Source organism: Canis aureus, chromosome 18 (genome assembly GCF_053574225.1).
Source record: "Canis aureus isolate CA01 chromosome 18, VMU_Caureus_v.1.0, whole genome shotgun sequence".
NCBI classification, from domain to species: Eukaryota; Metazoa; Chordata; class Mammalia; order Carnivora; family Canidae; genus Canis; species Canis aureus.
This window is the reverse complement of record NC_135628.1, coordinates 41,991,256-42,012,574: the sequence shown is the minus strand read 5'-3', so window position 1 is coordinate 42,012,574 and position 21,319 is coordinate 41,991,256. Positions and strand designations below refer to the sequence as shown.

At 38.2% G+C, this 21,319-nt stretch overlaps 1 protein-coding gene across 14 annotated transcripts in view; it reads left to right on the top strand.

The window, feature by feature from the left end:
- Positions 1 to 11,622: 11,622 nt before the first annotated feature.
- Positions 11,623 to 21,319, top strand: part of GNGT1 (G protein subunit gamma transducin 1) — a 340,050-nt gene continuing 330,353 nt past the window's right edge. For 6 of the 14 annotated variants that reach the window (XM_077856935.1, XM_077856901.1, XM_077856902.1 and 3 more), the window contains exons 1-2: positions 11,623 to 11,713; positions 14,307 to 14,371. The gene's annotated coding sequence lies outside the window, so the exon portion shown is untranslated. Of the gene's footprint in view, positions 11,714 to 11,744; positions 11,772 to 14,306; positions 14,372 to 21,319 lie in introns of those variants that run through there. The other 8 variants (XM_077856909.1, XM_077856907.1, XM_077856926.1 and 5 more) reach the window with 7 other exon arrangements.

The window sequence follows — 21,319 nt, the reverse complement described above, 5'->3', positions numbered from 1 at the left end:
CTAGGACATAACAGACACTTAGTAAAAATATATTGAGCTTAAAAATATGAACAAAGCTCTAAGGATGGAAATTTGCTGGATGTGCTACAGGAGAATGAGTGAGACATTTTGCAGGTTGGAGGAAGGTAAGATTTGAAATGTCGAATTTTGAACCAGCAGACAAGTAGAAGGCAAGGTGGGGGACTATGGCTGTGGGAAGAAGTAAAAACCAAACCAATGTAGCTTTACCACTGAACCACTGATGTAAAGGACTCCTCCCGCTACTACACACCTCAATTTTGAGGCAACAGAATATAAACTGAGGTTGACAGGCAAGGGCATAAGGGTTGAAAGTGAAGGATGGACTCCAAACCTGGAGTCAATTTTTGCAGCATCATTATAGCTTCAGAGCTGGAAATAAGGAGTTGTGATGGTTTCCCACTTTACTTGGATGGGAAAGAGAAAATGGAATTATATCATGAAACATCTTAAATGCCCGGCTAAAGAGGCGCTCTAAGTCTTATGGTCCCTCAGCAATTACCGAATAATTATGAATCAAGGGTGACAAAATGGGAGCTTAGAAAATAAGACTGACTGTGTTGTGTAACACTGAATGCATAAAAAGGCTGACTGTGGCCAAATATTAGGAGGATATTTAATCATTTTGTTAAAAATAATAATAAAAGTTCAAAATAAAGGGGTGGCAGTGAAACTAGGAGGAAGAAAAATGCAGCATCCGCAGGAAAAATTAGGAGTAGCCTTGAGACTTGGTAAGAGAGAAGAAAGACATACATTTGCAAACAGAAGTTTCAATGAAATAGAATGGTTAAATATTGATTGCAAAAAAATATTTCACCGAGCTAGATACTTTGTTTCTTTGAGAAATAGCTTCTTAGGTTTAGAATACCGTGTTCTTCTTTTACAAAGAATACCAATTTATATACTATTTTTAATAAAGAGAGGCTTTTCATGTGAACAAAGACAGACTCTTAGACCTCGGGTATTCACAGGTACCCTGGAGGTATCATGCAACACAGGGCAGCGGCGTAGAGCTGCAGGCACAGAGATAGAGAAGAAGCATAGCCAGCTCCATTGAGATGAGATACTCTTGCCGAGCCAGCCTGGTGTTACAGACCTCTCACTGTAGTCCTTGATCAACTCTTCCTACCCTAAAATTATTATTCTGAAAAAAAAAATTCCAAACTACATTCCGATCAGATAACATTCTTTTGGGAAAACCAATTCAAGAAATTGACACTTAGAAGTATTGAAGAATAGGTTCTGAGGACATTTTCTATCAATTCTTTGCCTTTAAATTATTCATCTCTAAAATAAATTTTAGAGACCCCAAGCCTTTCCATATTACCAGTTTTCTGAACTGATAAAGTAGAGCCAGAAACAGATGCTAATATTCGTTCCTGTGTTTTGACAGAATTGAAAACAAATGAATACCATTGTGACAACACAATATATTATCAATTGGTTTTATAAAACTCATTATATGGAGCCCTGAAAGATCATATTAACATTGAAAAGCATGCCGCTGTCACACAAAATAACGCTTTTGATGATAATTAAACTAGAAGAAAATCTCACACCAGAATGGAACAATTACTTATGTATTGGTCATTCTCTAATAGACACAAAATCCTTGAGTATAGGGGATTGACTTATTTGTTTATGTATCTCCAGGCTTACAATGCTCAGCATATAATAAGTAATCAAAAATAGTTTTTAATGAGTGATATTTTAAAAAAATATGACACTTACATAGAACTTACTATGTACCAGGCACTTACCCATAGTGACTTACAAATATTAACTCATTTAATTATCATTGGAGAAACCCCCTTTTACAAAGGAAATAAAGGCACGGGGAGATTAGATTACTTGCCCCAAATCATACAGCTTCTTAGAAAATGATGGAACCAGGCGTAAAACATAAGCAGAGCCATTCTAGAATCTGTGCTCTTAACTAATATTGCTTAAAAAAAAATGCTGCCTTTAAATTTAAAGAAAGTATATAAATATATATTTTATAACACTATTAAACTTAGAATAAGTAGACCCGGGTTCAAATACATGCTAAATCTGTTTGATTTGTGGCTTTGAGCAAGTTCATTAACCTAATGGGTCCTTAATTTCCTCCTATGTAAAATCAAAATAATAGCCGGTACCTCACAAAGCTATTGTGAGCCTTAAATAAAATAATTTATGTGAAAATGCTAGAACATAGTTGGCACCCAGGATATGTTAGTTGGTGTGCCAAAGAGAATGGTAGTATTTTTCTCCTTTTTTCCTTTCAAAAAGGTACATATTTGCACGTTACACATCATTCAGGTCTTAGAAAAGATGAAATCAAATTCTACATTTCATAAAGCATTATTCCCAACATCTCTTAAAGCTAGAGCTAATTTACTAAAGCATTTTCTGGATGGTCAGGTAAGCTTCAAACTCAATAGCTTGCTTTCTGGAGAAAAAAAAAAATGTTTTTCCCGGAAGCTATTATGGTTTAAACATCTACGATCAGGGGGAAAAAAAAACAAAAAACAAAAAACAACAACCCTCTTTTTCTTCTAATTGGGAAATCAAATTAGATATATTTTTTAAGAAAAAAAGATTAGACCGACAATAGAACATATGGCATTTATTTTCACCAAGACTCCCCCAAATTAACAGGCTCTACCAAATCCGATGGGAACCATCTCAATCAGTGGTTCCAAATCATGACTGGACATTAAATCATGTGAAAAAAAATAAAAATAAAAACATGGACTCCCCCCCCCCCCCCCCGCCCCGTTCCTCAGATATTCTGATTTAATTGGTTTGGGGAAGGGTCTGGACAGACTTTTTTTTTTTTTTTTTTTGAAATCTCTCCCATTGATTCTAATTTGCAGCCTGAGTTGAGAACACTGGTTTAAGTTATCATTGAAAATATCACATCTCCTATTTCCAATTTATTTTTACTGTAATAAAGGCCAACAGTAGATAATATCTTCAGTCACGTCAACATTTAAAGAGTCTAAGAAGTTCACCAAGAACAGAGTTGCCACAACACTACTATGTTAACTAAGATTTAGCTCCATTTCTTTAACTGACCGAAGCAAATGCTACCTTTATCCATCCATCATCATTCATTATCTGGAATTCAAAAACATAACAAAATGGGAAACAGAAGCTGTATTTATATCAGCTAATTTTCTTCAACTCCAAGCATCATGAAAACAATACAACTCTTAAGATAATTTATGTATTCTTGTGAATAAGTTATTCATGTTTACTCAGGGTATTGGTGTGGTCAGTTAAATAATCTTAGAGCATTTTACAATATGACTGAATATTATTCTTGTGGCTACAGTTCCTAAAATTAACTGTAGATTAGAGGCATTGAACCAAAACAAATCCCGGCTGACGGATGTTTTCGGCTATGTTAAAATATTGAGTAGAAATGAGTGCCCACTGAGAATACCGACTTAAACTGCAAAGATGTTTGCAAATCTAATCACCTTAGTTCCCTTCATACTGCTAGTGTAGAAAACAGCAATCTCCACTTTTAAAAGCTGAATTCTTTAACAGAACACATAGTAGGCTAGCAACATGCTATTACAAATTAGATTTTATAAATCCCACAATACTAAAAGCATTCCTACTTTGTCTTTACAGGTAAGCCAAAGTGGCTGAAATATATACAATATTTGCTTTCTCTTATGATTTGAGACACACTCAAATCTGGACACTCTGCTATTTAAAGATTAGTTTCTATAACTACATGGTCATACTTTGATTTCTTTTGAACATTTCACTTTCCATCACCCAATAATTTCAGCAAATAGCCTTGAACAGATTTCTTGGTTTAGGCTAACCAGAGCCACGAAATCGTTGGGGGGCTCCTGAAGATCGGCAAATGGAACCCTGCCTTCTAGTCTTGTATACACCATATAATGTTAGGTAGAGCTTTCAAATAGAACTTTCTTAGGTAGGTCTGCAAAGTAAAGCCTGAATAATGGGTTAAAATTTTAACTGGATTGTTGATTTTTGACTTTGATTGGATTTCCTTGCACCTCAAGAAAAATGACTGTTTGGGGGAGAAGAATTAATTTGTTAGAGCTTTTCTTGATGTCTTTCACCCAGGCTTGGAAAGAGCATCATGAAAAAAGAGTACCCTTTTGGAAACTACGCACACAACATATTTTTCCTAATAGGTGTGAAGAATGGCTGCTATGCATAAATGATTGTTGGAAAATAATTCTCTGTAAAACATGACTTAACAAGCAACGCCATTCACCACTGTACTCATTTCCAATACCCAGAACAACCACGACACATCACATAGATGCCGATATTATCTGTTTATTAGTTAATAAACACCTTTTGGAAAAAATCCACAACTCTCAGACCATAATTTTCATACCCAGTAAGTTGGAAAATAAAACTTTTGAGAGAAAACTGATATTGGTAACAGTGAAAGTCACCAAAAACAAAAACAAAAACAAAAGAAAACAAAAAACCCCTGAAGTATTCAATATGAAATCCTAAGTTGTAGCACCTTCCCAGGACAACTGTCTTTTCTCCCATCAAGGGTAAACTGAGGAAACTGTGACTAAGCTGACCCTACATCTGAACCTCGAGCACCACAATCAAACCAGTTTTGCGATCAAAACACAGGGTACCTTGTGCCCCCCAGCCCCACCCGCAACGTGAACCAGCCCCGGGAACATCCCAAAGCTTTAAGTTGCGTTCTTCCCCAGACCCTGCTTACCTGGAATCGTCTCACAGGGCGGCTGGGCACCGCTCAGCAGAAGCGAAGGACAGTCGCAGGTGGTGGCTCCAGGGACTCAGGAACTCAAGCTACGGCGCCCATCTCCTGAGCTGGAGATGTCAGGCGCTGGGCGAGGTGCGGACGGTGCGCACCTCTCCGAGCCAGGAAGGTCCGCGAGCGCTCGGCGCAGCCCACCCAGCGTCTGGGGGGCGCTTTCCTAGTTTGACGTGAGAGCAAACTGCGTTAGTCCAGAGCCCTCTCTCCTGCCCCCCTCCCGACCTCCTGACACCTCACTCCTGCTCTAAGTGATGCTTTAAACCTAGACCCTGCTTATATCGCGGGCGGAAAGGTGTCCGCTTTTCCCCCCAGCGCTACGAGCCCCTCCCCGAAGCCCAGGAGGCTCACCTTCCGGGCGCCTGGCTCCCCTCGCCCAGCTGTGAGCTGTGCGCAAACTTCTCCTGACTTAAGAGTCTCAATCCTCGCCCGCGCTCCCGCCCCACCCCCGGCCGCCTCCCCCAGGCTGCAGAGGAGGTGGCAGCGGAATTGATGAGCGCCAGCCCCCCCCCCCCCGCTCCCGAACCCTCCCGCCCCCGCCAGCCCCCTCCAGTCCCCTCCAGTCCCCGGAGAGGGAGGGGCGAGCAGGAGAGCTCCGAGCGCCTCGGTGCCAGCCCCTCTCGCCCCGGCCCGCAAGTGGGGCTACGCCCGCGGCAGCTGCCCTGCTCGGGTCCCCGCTGGGGCTCACCCCACGAGTCCCGGAGACCAGACCGCGGCGGCAGCGCGGGGAGCGGGAGAGGGGCTCCAGGGAGACCCTGGGGGGGGGAGAAATGGGGGGGCGGGGGGCGCCAGTCTGGGATGGGAGATTCGTAGCCAGTCCCCGGAGGCAGCTTTCTGAGCGCCCTGTCCCTTCCCCCGGAGGATGCAAAGCCCGGAGGGAGGTGAGTTTCCAGAAGAACCCACACCCCGCCACCGTGCCACCCCGGCGCCTTCGGCCGCTAGTCGGGGGGCACAGCACCACCTGAGAGCCCGTGGCGAGAGGGTCGGTAGTGGGCGAGGTAGTGAAACTGGGATGAGGATGGGTGGGAAGACGGTTGGTAGGAGCTGGGGCGCTGAGAGGAGGCAAGAAAAGGAGCCGGGAGACAGGGGGTAAGAAGAGGACCCGCGGGGGCCCGGCCCCCCTGGGAGAGCGTTGGGAGTGGGCTAGCCGTCCGGAGCTGGGGCGCAGGCTGCATTTGGGAGAACAGCGCCCTCCGCACAGGGGACTGCTGGTGGGCACAGGAACCCAGGGCGAGGGAGCCAGAGAGGACGGCGCTGGAAGACGAGGGTCTGGAGCGCCAGACTTGGTGCTGGGGGCTGCGACGCCCCTTTCTCCCCTCCTCAAGCCCTGGATGCCCGGAGGAGCCCGGGACTATCCGATTCTAGGCAGGACGCAACCAGGCTGGCTGGAGAGCCCTGGGAGGCGGGCAAGTGGGCTCCGAGGACGCACAGCCCCTAACATCTTTTAGCCCACCTCCGGACAGAGCAAGGCTGCAGCGGACACTTTTTCCCCCCAACTCTGTTGAAGGGGTGTTGGGCTAAGAAAGCGCCATCTCGCGCGTCCCGGGACCGCAAGGCGGCCGCACACTACCCAGGTTACCAGGTGCTCGGGGAAAGAAATGATGGTAACAGCAACATAATAGGACGGGAAGAAAGCCAGACGGCAGTACTGCACACTTTCCCGGTAGTCCGTCCCAGTTTCTCCTAAGCACTCAGGAGACAGGTGCTCTGTGAATGGGACTGCACCCTGCACCCAGCCGTCTGATCCCTTCCCTGGAGAGGTTAGTCACTATAGGCAAAAGGTGTGTGTGTCTCTGTCCTATTTTGAGCTTCCACTCTTCATCCCAGGCGGACTTCAGGGAGCCCTACTTTTTGTTTTGGGGGGTTTCAGGGGACCCAATAGAAGTGTTTGGGGCAGATCAGCTTTCTAAGTAGACCTTCCAGGGGGTTTGTTTTTCCAGGCTCTCTCTTCCCTCCATAGCCCCCCCTCCCCTTTCTTCCCTGCCACCTCCAGTCTGGTGACCCAGAGGGCTGTGTCTGACTCACCATGTATTCAAACCCTACAGCACAGCCCCACTGCAGGGGAATATTCTACAGTCCCTTCATTCCTGTTATCTAAATGCGAATGATGTTAGCAGTAAAATATGTGACTAGGAAAGGAACCCAGGCAATGGGAGAAGTATCTTGCAAAGAAACACACACACACACACACACACAGTAAAACCTGTGCAAGAAACCTCTGAATTCAGGATTTAGATAGGAATATTCATTATGTGCTTTGACATCTGTCCTGGGTTCAACAGATTCCTGCATTCCAGCTCCCACTAACCAGCCAACACCTGAGTATGCCCTCCCTTAAGAATTCTCTTTCAGAACATCAATTACCCTGTTTTTGGTGTAAACAAGCAGAAAATTATTAAAGTTGTTTGTGTATCTCTGTAGTCAATTGCTGGGGGCCAACCGATGAGAATTTCTTCACTGTAGCCCAAATCATGGAAATAACATTGAGTCAGAAAGATTTATGCCGAGTGGAGGATGCTGCTGTCCTCTGTATTGTGTGACAGAGCAAGCACAGAGATTTTTCTGTTGGAGGTTAATCCTAGGGCATCCTACATCACTGATTGATAATCAGTATTCTGAGAACAAGATGGGCTCGGTTTGGTAAAGCTACTGAAGATGTGCGGGACATGGCCCTCAACCATAACTTAAGAGACAAGGTCTAAAAATCCGTGAGAAAAGTGGCATAAGTACGGTAAAGACTCTAAACTGGGTGTTGTATAAGCATCCAAGACCTAGACTGATTAAAGTGCTAATTTTATTAGAGATAATGTTAGAAGGAGAAAAAAGAGAGTTTTTCTGTAGGCAGGAGATTTTAGGGAAGGTGACATGATAGAAATGAGATCAAAGATGAGACCCTAAAAAAAAAGAAGGACAGAAAGATGAGACCCTCCTGTCTTTGAAGAAGACAAAATTAACTTTATCAGTATCAGATGTTTATTGAACACCAAGCAGGTCTGCACCTGTTAGAAGCATTTGGGATTTACAGAAATTCAACTCTACAGCTGTCTTAACACTATCAAAATATTTTCTATGCAGAAACATTATCGTAGATCCTTGGACGGTAAGTATTAACCTGGGGATGGTCTAGCAAGAGTAATTAGTAGCATTTTTGGAAAAACCATGAGCCTATTCGTGGGTACTGAAATCAATGTAGTGGGCACAACTATATTTTTTAAATGAAGTGGAATAGAACAGAAAATATTAGAGTTTATTTCCTGTGACAAGTGTGAGCACAGTTTTTTGAAACTTAGTTTTGTACTAAATATGTATATATGTGCAAACATGCAAAATAGAGTACATTTTCGTGACTCACAATCAAAAGTATCTTCAGGTTCTTGATTATAATAAGCCACTCTTCAAATAGAATACCTTTTATTTGGAGATAAGCCTTTAAATGAAATTACTTCCTCAAAGGGACATTCAGGGAATAAGCAACTTAAAATGTGGTAACACACATTTCTGATATTTTTCACTGATCACTTATGACTTTAAAATTCTCTGTCTTAATGAGACATTGCCCCTTCTGTCCTTCTTCTAAAAAATTTTCCTCTTTTGGCAGATAATAATGTAGGGAGGATCCTGTTGTAAACCTTGTATTTCGTGTTTGGAAACTAAAGAACAGACTTTAGATGCAAACTCCACTTCAATCCTCAAACCCCCCATTCCCATTGCTGAGGAAGTGAAGCCCTCCTACTTACCATAGAAAGATTGTGTGGCTCTCAGCTCTCTTTCCAAAACAAGGGTTACTCATTTGCAAAACTAGGGTTCAGACCATATCGCTTTAATTCCACTTTTGGTTCTTGAATCCAGTGACTTTTCTATGAAATCGTGATGTTTTTGAATGTGCAGTGAGTAGAAGGAAGGTTGCCCTTTTTGTTAAAAACTAAGTCTACTACAACTTGTTCTTGTTAAATATGGTAATGTGTGGGAAGGTCATATTTTGGAGGGACTGAGAAAAGTCGTGCATAGAAAAATGTATCCATTTTGTTATTTTGGGGGTGGAAATCACTTATCAGGATAACTGAATTAGCGTTTCTCCTCTTTTGAAAAGCAATTTGGAGAAAAGATTTCTAGCCTCTCTCAGGAACTTGATTTCTAGCTTTAGGTAACTCCATAATCAGGGATTATTCCTTGCATTGAAATACAGCCCAATCCCTCACATGTATATGCAGGCAATTTAATGCATGTTTAACATTTTTTATGTCATAACACCTTGGGGTAGTCACTCATGGGGGACCCAAATATATGTATCTATAAACTGCAGCTCTCAAGGAACTCATAATCTGTAGGGCATTTGTTTCTTCCTCTTGTAGCCACTTTCCAAACAGACAACAGCTGGTGATTATCTTTTATATATTACCCTTTGCAGATTTACAGACCTCATCCTCACAGAGAGAATAATAATTTACCTTGGCACTTGATGGGATGAGAACTGGGTGTTATTCTATATGTTGGCAAATTGAACACCAATAAAAAATAAATTTATAAAATAAATAAATAAAAATTTAAAAAATAAAATAAATAATAAATAAATAAAAATGGGAAAAAAAACAAATATTTTCTTTTTGAAAAAATTTGAACTTCCTCTGGATAGATCAAGCTCTCTAGAGGGTGGTCTCCTGCTTCGATTTTCCACCTCTTTTCCAGAAAGAGGAACGGATGCACTTGTAAGTCTCTCTTCCCTTTTCATCTTTCAAAGGGTGTAACACAGTTGTGTCTCTCTACAAAATACGTCTCTTGGTGGGAAAACAAAAACAAAAAACAAATTCTGCTTAAACTAGGAAGTGTTTAAGCAAGCACTTCCTTCTTTCTAGATTGTATTTACAAAAACGTCACTTGAGTTAACTGCTAACTTTATGAATAAATAACTCAAGGGATGAGGGGATGGCAGGAGCATACACTATTCAGTAGTACCAGTGAAAAGTAACTGATCCATCTTTGAGGAAGCCAGGAAATAACCCAGATATTTTCTGGTTTCTAGAGAGAATTCTAGAGGTAAATTCAGGAACCAGGAGAAAAACTGTAGAAGCATATCAATGGATATATCCATTCATTAACTCACGTAATAAATAATGAATAACTGAGTTTTAAATAGTTTATGTTCTAATGGAAGGATGGAGATAGATAATAAACACAGTAAGAATAAGTTGTTGATTTCAGATACTGACAATGCTATACAAATCACGGACAGAAGATGATTGAAAGGCAGGCATGGGTTGGTGGTGCCTTAGGATGCTCAGGGAAGGCTTTCCTTGAACTGCGAAGCAGATGGGAGGGAACCAGTCATTCTGAGCTCCCTTCTAAAACTCTCATACAGTGTTGTTTCACTCCCCCTTCCAGCCATTAAATGAAAATAAATATCACTGGGGTCTGGAATCTACTCTTTTTGTAACTGTGTGTGTACATATGTGTGTGTTTATGACTTTGTCAAGTGGTCTCTGCAATAGTCATATTTAGCCTGTGATCAGGAATCTGGGACGTGCCAAGTGGGATAGTAATAGTAATTTCAGATCTCCTGGGGCTGGTCCATTTGAAGTTAAATCAGAGAGGACCCTCAAAAGGCAGTAGCCTTTTGACTTGGATTGTCTCAGGATATGTTGGCAGAATGCTAAAATACAAGAAAAAATACAACTTGTCTCAGAACTAAAGCCAAAATGGACTTGTCTTTAATATCTACTATTTTTATATTTCCATTTTCTGATTAAAAATCAATAGTTTTATTGAACACCTACCACCTGCTATATATGCTAGGCACTGTATTAATCATTTCAATGCATTATCTCATTGTAATTCTGTGAAGTAGATACAGTTAATATCCCTATCGTATAGACGCAGAGACTGATGTTCAATTAGTTAAATGATTTGATTCTATGAAATGATTCTAACACAGGCAGGGAAAAAAAAATATATATATATATACTAATATCAATTTGACTATCCTTGATTCAGTAATTAACCAGCACAGATATATATATATATTATATATATATATATAATATATATGCATATATATTAAAAATAGTGAGGCATAAGATTATTTTAATAGGCAATTATACACAGATTCACATATTTTTAAGTGACAGCCGAAAAAAATCTTTCAACAAATAATTTCTGTTTTAGCCAACCACAAACTGAACACCTAGCCATATGAATTGCAGTGGATTTTTGCCTTCGAGGCACAGTATAGTCTAATAGAGGAGTCAAACCATTTAAACAATTAATAATAATTCAAAGATCTGCAGCAGAAGTATGTTCCAGTGCCCTGGGAGCTCAGAAGAGAGGGGATTAATTCTGCCTGGGAAGAGATTTGTTTTTACTAGTTATCGTCTCTCTGAAATCTAATACTCTGGCACTAACAGACTCTGGTGTGGGTGGGCAAGTGTTAGAAATACAGAGCTTTATGTGCCCCAGAAATAGAATTTTCCTTTTTTAGTATAAAATAAGAGGTGACATTTTAAATTACATGGTAAATATACATGAATGAAATCATGTAATAGAAGAATATATTGTTCACACAACTTTTCTTTGGTTATTGTGTGTAACCATTTATAACAGATTCTTTCCAGTTCACAGTTTAAGCAAAAAATGTTATTTTGATGATAATTTGCATGGCCAGGGCATGTAAAGGGTAGAAAATAAAATGAAATCAGGATAAAACACTGAGAAAAAGATATTTAAAGGCAAAATAAAAATAGGGAGAGAAAATAATTGACCCAGTTGCTAACGTTGAGGCCTTAAACATACGACAATGTTTTTATAGAATTTGGAATCTGCTGCCCGGTGAGCACCAATCCTGGGTGGCAGGAGAAGACAGGAATAGACAATAGAGATGCCGATTCCTAAGGAATGAAGAATCTGATGGACTGCTTTACGTCAGATTAGGTGGGCCTCTCTAATTTCCTAAAATCTGGATTCTCAATGATAGAAGGATAGGCCCATGGTAGGCATCTAAGCATACTTCAAAAATTGATTTTAATTGCGTATGTTATTTAGAGAGGAAGATGATAACGAGGGTGCACGCATGTTTCAAAGGTGGAAACTAAAAAGATGAAGGCGAGTTTCAGCATAAAGAGAAAGAGCATGGCCAGGAGCAAGGATTAACAGAGAGGAAGGGGCTATGCGAGCAGGTATTTCATCCCGGGGGTGATTCTTAAGCTACCCTAGTCACAGAGGTTGTTGTTCTTAAAAATTGACTACAGAGTACTAATTTGATTACAGATCACTAGATACAGCGGGGCGGGAGTGAAAAACACGTCTTTAGAACCTCATTAACAGCCTCTGCCACTTTAGCGTCAGCTTTTACCAGCTTTCCCTTCTCTACTTCAAAGGGGGGCAGCATTTTCCCATGTCCTCTTTATTTCTGTTCTATTTAAAGAATGTTTTCTCTATGTTATTGTTTCTTTCAAATAACTGTTCATATTTTACCTTGCTTTTTTAACCCTTTTCTAATACTGCTTTCCCATATACTCAAAATTTCTCTTCTTATAGCAGCCTGCCTTCCCCTAAGAAAGAATATGTGTTTTTATTTCCATCACTCAGTGATCAGCCAGCTAGATTCTTAGCTTTTTAAAAACAGCTGTATACTATTATTTAAAAATAAACGTTATTCTATTTCTTATGAGGCTGACTGAGCTATTTAAAAAAACAGACAAAAATCACCCACTGTTATATGCAGAATGATAGATTTGATTAAAGGGATTTAGGGCAGGGCTTCTAAAATTTTAATGTGTTACGGATCACCTGGGGCTCTTGTTAAAATGCAGATTCCGATATATCAGATCCAGGGCCTGAGACTCTGCCTTTCTAACAGGCTCCCATGCCCATGATGCTGGTATATGGATCATCCTTTGAGTAGTAAAGCTTTAGAATCATTTCCCTTTAGTATGCCCTTCATCTTATAAACATTATTCTTTTAAAATTTAGAAATATTCTTTATCTATAGAATACATTTACTGTATGGCTTTGGAAATAGGATTAATTCTGTTTTCCTGATCTCAAAATATCTTAGCAACCATTTATAAGACAGTTGTTCTAAGAAAAGAGTGTTGTTGATGAGGACATGCCCCCTCACGTAGGGGAAATTTGGGAGAGAAATTTATTCTTAGGAGATGTAATATAAATATATAAAGTAATATAAATTATGAGTATATATTTTTTTCTGGAAGACTATTCAGTCTAAAGAAGGTAGTCTTCCTTAGAGAAGAAGGGAGTATTGCTGGTGAAGTATTAGTGGTGGTATTGGTGGTGATGGAGGTTGTAGGTGTATTGGTGATAGTCATTATTGTAGTAATAATGTAGGAAGAGGTGGTTGTGGTAGTCATAATGGTGATGGTGGTATTGCTAGTGGTTGTGACAGTGGTGGTGGTGATGGTTAAGATGTGGGTAGAAGTGGTACAGATAGTGATGTTATCATTTTGCAGTAAATAATAAAGCAACAAGATTGGTTTTCAAACCTGGTTCAAGATATTTAACATCTCAATATTCTTGACAAATTACTGTTTCTGAGCCTCAGTTTTCTCATTTGAAAAAATGGTGATAAATAAAATACTTAGCTATGAGTATGCTGTGGCAATTAATCAAAATAAAGCATGTGAAGCCTTTAGTAAAGTGTAAGGCATATAGCCCATATTCAGTGAAAGTGTTGATTATTTATTGGTGGAATTGCCTGACTCCACATTCATTCTCAACTTGTGATTGTCCAAGTAGGTTAAATTCAGACTATTTTCTTTTTTTTTTTTTTTTCAGTTTATGGGTTTTTTTCTCCCATCTTTTTTTTTTCCTGGACACATCCTTATTTGCTCGAGATGAAAAGTCATAGATTTGACATTGACCTTTAGATGATAAATGAATAAAGGCAGTTCAATCATTTCCTATTTAAAAATTCCTTTCTATAATTTCAGCCTTTAAGGAATCGACAGTTCCAGAATATAATAATGTATCTTTTTATCCAGAAAATTCAACAATCCTGTTAACTGGGAGGTCAGAGTCAATGTCCTCATGAATAGATTTGGATTATTTCCCATACATCTTTATTATTTAGCACAGGATCCTTTCTCAGGACATCTTCCTACTGCCCACCGCATGAGTGCTCATGAAATTCAAGTTTAATACTGACTGTAGACATACAAAACAGCCTCCTTGAAAACTTAAGTAACTCCATAAAAAAATCTAAACTTTCTGGACATTTAAGATCTTACCAGCCTCTGTTGCCAATCATTGTCCACTTCTAACCCTATTCTGACATCTTTTGGCCGCACTAGGCTATTCACCCACTAGTAGTAATAGCTTCAATTTATTACGTACCCACTATGTGTCAGATATGGAGTTTGGCATTTTACATGATTGTATTTGATCTTCATTTTAGCCCTACAAGGTAGATCCTGTTATCCTTAATTTACAGATACTTAAAGCTTAGAGTATTAAAGAAATTTATTACTGTCACAAAACGAACAAATATTCCGACTCTTGTGTTTAGGTCCGAGGGTGTACTCTTTCTGGATCACATGCTGCCTCCCTAAAGCTCTATTGCTTGGCAACATGGTGAGTTTCCACTCCGGAAAGCACTCCTTTTTCATTACTTCTAATAGAATCATAAACATTTTTCAAGGCTTCACTCAGATGGTACTGACTGAGAAGTGCCTGGATTCGAATCCTGGTCATGTGACTTTAGGTGATGTATCTTTCTATGCTTCATGCAGTACCTCAGCAGAAAAATAAGACAAAAAAATAATTGCATTTGTATTTTAAGGTTAATATGAAGATTAAACATATATATGTCCTTGTACTATGTATCACACATACGCTATCACATATATATGTATGTATCTGTAGCTATAGTGGTAGCTATGAAGAGATTAGATCAACTCTTACATGAAATACTATATCAGTGTTGTTTGTTATAAAAGCAGAAGTTACCTTAGAGGTCATCTGGGAAAATCCTCCTAATTGGAAAAAGGATGAATCTGAAACTCAGAAAGGGTTTGTAACCCTGTCCTGGATCACATAGTTGGTGCAATAGCCAACTTTAGAATTCCTAATTTTCATTCCTGTTACTAGAGTGTTTATTTATGTCTTTACACTGGAATACTCTGCTCTGTAAAAACTTTCTTAATTTGCCCCTGAACTTCACTGTGCTGTGTTCTCTTATGAGGAGCATTGCATTGTAACTATTTGGATTATTTCTTACCCTCTAACTCAATTGTGATGTTCTTGGGTAGAGGGTGAAGTCTTTCCCATTTATCTTTGTTTCCCATAGGGCACCGATGCTCAGTGTGCACTTACATAGCATTTCATGAATTGACTGAACATCTGCTATTATAAAGATAGGAATTGATTATTCATCTGCTAGGAATTGAAATCCAGGTGCTTTCATATCAATTTTCAGTTCCTTGGCAGCTCTAAGCAATGGGTACAATTTCACAGAGGGGGAAGCTGAGATTCATAGGCTCAGAGAAGAAAAGATTGGAAGGTTAATTGCACAGGTAGTCCAAAACCAATGAAAGTGAAATTGAACATTGGGTCATTTGCTCTTTAGGGGAGCTAAATCTCTATTGTCTTCTATTATTGCGGATAAATGAGAACTGTTGATCTATTATTTGCTTTTAATTGCTGTGCCGTGTTGATTTTCCTCATATTTTTCATTCTACGTGTTTTCTTTATTTAATCGAGTTTTTCAGGAACTTGAATTATACATTTTTTTTCTGTTTTCAAAAGTAATAAATGTTTGTTGTAGAATATTTAGAAAATAAAAAGGAAGAAATAAATCACCTATAACTTCACCAGTCACAGATAAGCAACATTAACATTCTGTCTCTTTTCTCTCTAGTAGTTTTTCCATGCTTGAAATATTAATTGTATCTGCTTATCTTTCTCTTATTTTAAATTACATTTAAATTGGGATTGTAATTCTCTTTGCAACTTACCTCTTCCAGTCATCATCTAGGATCTGATGAGTGAAAGTGTTTTACATAAAAACAGGTATGAAGTCAATTACTCCAAACCCAAGATGTTATATTTAGGGTGACATATGATAGGAAGTTCAAAGTATAGATTAGATGGTTTTTGTGCATTGGGGTAACTCTTTACAGGTTTTGCTCACTCTAGAATCTGTTTTTTTTTTTTTTTTCAGCCACAACTATGGCAGCCCAAGTGACATCAACTGCCATTATAGCAGAGTCTGTGTAGAGATAACACCTGACAACATAGCTAAAAGAAGTTTGTTATTTAGGGTAATAGGTTCAAGCATTTAGAACAAGGCACACTGAAATTTTTACCATTTGAGTCTACCAAAGGTATTAGTATTAGTCAGAATCAGGGAAATAAAGGCTAAGGTTTCTGTATAGCATTTCAGGTCTTTGCTTTGAACAGTTGTGGAGACGAGACTGATGTTGCCTTTACATTTTGTATAACTTCCTAAAGTAAATAAATATGATCAATCCCTAGGCTGGTTCCATGGTGAAATAAGTGAGTAATGCAGAATCTGGATGTGCAGGGAGGAGATTCCGTTAGACAAGAGTACTGATGTTGGGTGGATCTAAGGATGTCTATTGCTGAAAGTGATCAGTAGGAATTAGGTATGGCTGCATGAACCTCAAATAACTATGATTAATAATATTAATGTCTATTTCTCTCATCAAAAAATGTAATGAGATGGGCATCTGAAGGATAATATGGCTAATAGGATCTGGTCCTATCAAGTTCCCAATGACCTGGGTTCCTTTCATTTTGTTGCTCTCATTCCTAGGGTAAGGCTCGTGTCCTCTTAAGCTAAGACAGCGTTCCAGTGATTGCAACCACATTTCAAGCAGCGGGATGCAGAGAGCATAGGAAAAAGTATCAAACAGTATGCGCCAGCTTTCTTTTAAGGAAAGTTCACAGATGCTATCATGTGACTCTTGTACTTATTGGGTACCACTTAGTCCTATGGCCACAAATTACAAAGAAGTGTGGGAAAAATCCAATGGGGAAATCAATCTTTATTCCAGACCACCAGGGACTAAAAATTGTATCGCTATAAAAGAAGGGGAGAATGGATATTGGAAACAATTTTTATCTCTTTTGGAGAAGTTATTACAAGAACTACAGTGAAAATTATAGCTTATTCTAAATATACTTGTGCTTTAGGTAGCTTTAATAAGATTAAATAGCTCAATCTAGACTGTCCAGTGCAAGGGTCAGCAAACAACACTCTGTAGGTCAAATCTGGCTTGCCATCTGTTTTTGTAAATAAATGTATATGGGAAGACAGCTATGCTCATTCATTTGTGTGTCATCCATGGCTGCTTTTGCACTACAAAAGCAGAGTTGAGCAGTTGCAACAGAGACCTGAAATATTTACTATCTTGCCTGTTTACCTAAAAAGTTTGCCAACTCCTGCTCTAGACTATAGAGTATGGATTCACAAATTTAAATGAATCCATTCTTTTTTGTAATTGTCAAGTCCCTAGTTAAAAGAAGCCCTTTATATTTTTATTATAATAAGGTACATTCATAAATTAGATATTCCACTATTTGTGTATTACCACTTAGATGAAAGAGAAGGAGAAAGGATGGGGAGTGGTAGTTAGGATATCAAACAGTTTAATTTCTTAAAAACATTTAAAGTAAATTATGACAAAATATTAACACCTGTCAAATCTAGATGATGGTTATATGAAAGGCTAAGTTATTTTCTGTATTTCTCTGGTATGTTTAAAATATTCTATAATTACATAATAAAAGCTGTTTTAAAAAGAAAGAAATTACAGCCCTCTTAAATAAAAGGGAACTTGTAATCGACTTTCAATGCCATTCCAATTTGGATGTCCAGAGGAAGCCACTTACAGAATGGTGCACGAGCAGATTGACTCCTACTGGAGTGTGATATTTTTGTGATTGAAGCTCCAGAATCATATCAGCAGTTCCAGAGACTCTGCACATCTGTAAAATGTGTCTGCCTCTGCTTGTGTACTCCAAAAATAGCACCTGCATCCAAAAACAGAGAGGAAGGCAAATTTCTCCTAAAAGAGGAACACACTGTGTTGGAATTAGTATGTTTCTGAGATGGGAATGTCTGAAGTAATAAGGGCTCTGCATTTTTTTGTTGTTAGGATAAAATCTAGATCATTTACTCATAGTAGGATAAATTATTTAGAAGGACCAAAACCCATGCTAAAGTCTTTTAATATTTATGTGTTTGTTTTTTTAAAGTACTTTTAATCTATAAGCATGTGAATATATAAAGGAAGAAAATAACAATTCTCTAAATTATTTAAGACTTACCCCTTTAGAGGCAATAGATCTCACTGTTTCCTTGGGAGAGCCCTCCTATATTAAAGAAGTGATATTGCCATGTATTTAAGAAGAATGAGGAATTTGGAAACTTCTACTGCTATAAAAATTGTATCCAGTCAGCCTTTAACACATATACATACGCATAGAAAAGCTGCTTATCTGCCAAAATTGGATAGCTTTACCAAATGCAAGTTTAATTAACTGGAAAAGAGAGTTAAATTTTAATAAATAATTAGGGTGATTATTAAGCACTATAGTGAACTTAAAATGTGCCGTGTAAATGCAACAGTAATCTGAGTATCTCCCAGGTTTGATTCTCTGCTTATTTCAAATCATTACCTTTTGAGAATACAACTATAGTAATGGATAATTTTTTTTTTCAGGGAGAAAGGAAAATATATAAAACAAAAAACAACCTTTATTTGGGTAACATGACTGTATGTTTTATAGCAACTTTGGAAAATCAAACACCTTCTATGTACAAGATAGGGTGTTATATATTAAGGATATAAAAATGAATAAAATAAGATCTCTGCTCTGAAAGAGCTCACAGTCTAGTGGTGGAAAGGGAAGTAAACAATTAAGTACCACACAAGATATAAATGTTTTAATAGAGGTGTATATTAAATGCTTTAAGAGCACAAAGAAGAGAGATCAATTCATTGTCATATGGAAGTGCGAAGAAGGTGCCACAGATGTACATATACAAGCAGTATGAACAGCAGAGAAGGGAAGTAAAGGCATCTCATGCAGAGGAAAGAGCACCAGGCAAGTCATGAAGGCCCCAAGTGCATAACTTATTTGAGGAAACGTGAATTGCTTCATGTCATCGCAGCATAAGGTCATGAGAAATAAGTGACAGGAGGTAAAAATATAACGGTGGTAAGGGATGGATTGTCATTGAAGGCTTTTTAAGGAGGTTAAGTATGGTCAGATCTGGGTTTTAGAAAATAAACTGTACTTGAAGGGGAAAGGGACAAAAAGGATGGAGACCAGTTATAAGGATATCTAGTGGTCTGAGAGATTGGGGTAATGGTGGCTAACTTAGGTCATTAGCAATGACAATGAAAAGGAGGAAATAAATAAAAGGAACCTTGCAGGATTAAGTCCATTTGGGGATGAGAGAGACAGTAGGTAGAAAGAGATACTAAAAGTGATGACATTAACCAACGTAGAGAGTATGTGAGTTGGGAGGAGGGCAGGGGAAAAAAAGTTACTTTCCATTTTTAATGTCTTTGTGTTGTTGATGCTTATCTGACATTCAAATGAAGATAAAAGTATTCAGATCTAGGATTTAGGGCAGAAGTGATGCCTGGAGATAGACATTTGAAACTCATCTGTAAGCAAGTGATGACTGAAGTTGTAGGGTTAGATAAATTACTCTGCAATAAAGCATAAAACAAAATAAGATGAAGGTACAAGTGATACTTTCTGATTAGTGTGACACTTGAAATGGATCGGTTTCTTTTTTTGCCAAGAAACGTGCTATTTGGAGTTGCCTTCTCCATTTCCTGACAGAAATTGAGTCTGATTACCTACATCCTATATCTCATTAATTATTATTTTTTCATTTTTTTCCAATTTACAAAGAAGATTTGTACTTGCTGTCCCACCTATTATTGTTCCATTCTTTCCCTCTCTTGCCTTCTGGAAATACCATATTGTGTGATCAATACCTCTCGATGTTTTTTCAGTCTTGAATTAATGCAATCAGTTGAGAAACCCCACATAAATGATAAAACAGAAAACTTATAGCCAAATTATAGCAAAATTCTGGGAAGAGATTTTAGCAAGCATATTCATGATTTTTTTCACAATCTGCTATTTCTTTTATTATTAATTGTATGTATAGTGGATTATCATAAGATTTATCTTTAAGAATCATATTACCTTAGAAATGGCACACTTTCTTCAAAAAATGATAAAAGGAAAGTATAGATACTTCAGTACATATTGGAGATTAAAATGAATTTCTGCACTTTTGTTGCATTTGAACATTTTCCATTTATCCTAAGAATGGTAATTATGTATGGAAATAGTCCAAACACTTTGTTGTCTTTGTTCCTTATGCTCTGTGTACAATACTGGAAATGTGGACAAATTCAAGACAATTGAATTTCCTATTATTTCCTAACTTTGATTCATTCCTCAGCTTTCAAATAATTATTATATTCATCTTCATGGATTAAACTCAGCTATAAACTCCATTTATAAATTTTAATTACTTGAATCGTCTACTTAACTATTTACTCCAGTTTTAACTTGAGATTACCTAATGTTTGACAACAACTTAGGTCAATGATGGTTCAATTTAATTTGTCCTGTAATGGTTAGAGTCAGATTTGGTTATATAAAATGGGAACACTCAAAATAATAGGACCTTAACACATAAGAAAGTCCTAGCTCATTCATAGTGATGGGTAGAGGTAGGCAGCTCCTGCCTGGCATGTGATGACTCCAGGATCATCAAGGATCTAAACTCCCTTTATCTTGGTGCTCTGTCATCCTTAGCGGCAAGCTATAGTTTCTCAGAAGTCTTACACAAGTCTTCTGTTCACATTTCATTAACTTGAGCTACATATTTTCACAAGAAAATGTGCAACATGTTGTTTTTTAGCTAGTAACATTGTCATCCAAATAAAATTGGGTTCTTTTTACTAAGCATGAATGGAAAGAATGGATTTGGGGGAAGACAATTAGCAACGCTGTCACAGTCAGTATACCAGCACACTGTTATACTAATATAAAATATAAGAAAATTACTAAGTTAATTCCAAGCCAGTGATGGGAATTTTTAGTATTCAGTCCTCCAAATTAGTGCTTTCAGAAAATAATTCAATTTACAAAATAATATAAGTTCTCGTTTCCCAATGGCAGAAACTCAGTGCAATATAATCTATAAGACTACTTAATTCAGAAAAAAAGACTTTGATTAAATGCAGTATGGCAAGAAATCCCTAACTGTTTAGGAAGTTGTTACCTGCCAACGAGAAAAATAATTCCTTTTTCAAATCACACTATTTATACAAACCTGCCAAACTTGTCTATCTTCTAATTGAATACCCCACCCTTTGTCATACAGACCCTGCTCCCACATTTTCAATAACCAGTCCTTGACCCAGGTTAGTTGACTTCCATGACAACTCTGTCTTTATCCTCTGGATTTTCTTTCTTTCTTTCTTTCTTTCTTTCTTTCTTTCTTTCTTTCTTTCTTTC